The 1,739-nt window shown below is 40.9% G+C and overlaps 1 pseudogene; it reads left to right on the top strand.

The window, feature by feature from the left end:
• The first annotated feature begins 203 nt into the window (after positions 1–203).
• On the top strand, positions 204–1,337 carry LOC127673697 (dnaJ homolog subfamily A member 1-like; annotated as a pseudogene).
• The last annotated feature ends 402 nt before the right edge of the window (positions 1,338–1,739 follow it).

The following is a 1,739-nucleotide window of genomic DNA, read 5'->3' on the forward strand; positions in this document are numbered from 1 at the left end:
GAGGGTGGCTATGCATAGACATAAACAATATGCGTTGTGTAAATGTATAAAACTTTCAAAGAATAAAAATAATTATTAAAAGTTTAAAGAAGGAATTTTCGAGAAAGCTCAGTGGGTTGTGGAGGAGCAGCGTCTGGCTGAGCTGCACTGTGCTGCACTGTGCTACATTCCTCTGGCGCTGGCCCACTCACCGGCTGTAAAAGATGATGAACGAAACCATGTATTATGATGTTTTGGGGGTCAAACCCAATGCCACCCGGGGAGAATTGAAAAAGGCATATAGAAAATTGGCCTTGAAGTACTACCCTGATAAGAATCCAAATGAAGAAGAAAAGTTTAAACAGATTTCTCAACTTTATGAAGTTCTTGCTGATTCCAAAAAAAAAGAGAATTATATGATAAAGGAGGCGAGCAGGTGATTAAAGAGGGCGGAACAAGTGGTGGTTTTGGCTCCCCCGTGGATATCTTTGATATGTTCTTTGGAGGAGAAGGAAGAATGCAAAGAGAAGGGAGAGGTAAAAATGTTGTGCATCAGCTCCAGTGACCTTAGAAGACATGTATAATGGTGCAACAAGAAAACTGGCTCTGCAAAAGAATGTGATTTGTGACAAATGACGAGGTGGTAAGAAAGGAGCAGTAGAGTGCTGTCCCACCTGCCAGGGTGCAATCAGGATTTATCAGATTGGACCAGGAATGGTTCAGCAGATTCAGTCAGTGTGCATGGAGTGCCAGGGTCATGGAGGATGCATCAGTCCTAAAGACAGATGTAAAAGCTGCAATGGAAGAAAGATAGCTACAGAGAAGAAAACTTTAGAAGTTCATATTGATAAGGGCATGAAAGATGGTCAGAAGATAGCACTGCATGGTGAAGGAGACCAAGAACCAGGACTGGAGCCAGGAGCTATCATCCTTGTGTTAGATCAGAAGGACCATGCTGTGTTTACAAGGAGAGGAGAAGACTTTTTCATGTGTATGCACATACAGCTGGTGGAAGCATTGTGCGGCTTCTAAAAGCCAGTATCTACTCTTGACAACTGAATCACAGCTATCACCTCTCATCCAGGTCGGATTGTCAAGCATGGGGGTATAAAATGTGTGCTAAATGAAGTCAATACACGGCTGGCCATGTGAAAAGGGACGTCTAATCATTGAGTTTAAGGCAAACTTTCCAGAAAATGGCTTTCTCTCTCCTGATAAACTCTTTGCTGGAAAAACTCCTCCCTGAAAGGAAGGAAGTAGAAGAGACTGATGAAATGGATCAGGTAGAACTGGTGGACTTTGATTATAATGGAGAAGCATATGAGGATGATGAACATCACCCCAGAGGTGGTGATTAGTGTCAGACCTCTTACTGGGCCACTCACTCTTTGACATTCTGTATGCAGCAGCGAATGTGGGAAGGACTGTAATCATAATATGCTCACTACTTGGCTATTGTTTTTGTTTTAATATTCAACTATAGTAGTGTTTTAAAAGTTAAATGAAGAACAAACACATAAAAGCTCTGACTTTGCCCTGTATGTATGAAGACTTCAATGTTCAAGATGAAAATGTATACTTGTAAAACTAGTTTTGAAAGTTCCTTAGCATCCGTTAGGCCATCTCTTATGGAACTGATAATAGCTGTGTGCATTCTACTGACATGCTCGGTATGTGTTGTATGACCCTTCATGGTTAAGCTATGGAATTAGCTGGTAATCAAAACAAAACAAAACAAAAAGTTTAAAGAAATTATTAGA

This window comes from Apodemus sylvaticus, chromosome 23 (genome assembly GCF_947179515.1).
Source record: "Apodemus sylvaticus chromosome 23, mApoSyl1.1, whole genome shotgun sequence".
Classification (NCBI taxonomy): domain Eukaryota; kingdom Metazoa; phylum Chordata; class Mammalia; order Rodentia; family Muridae; genus Apodemus; species Apodemus sylvaticus.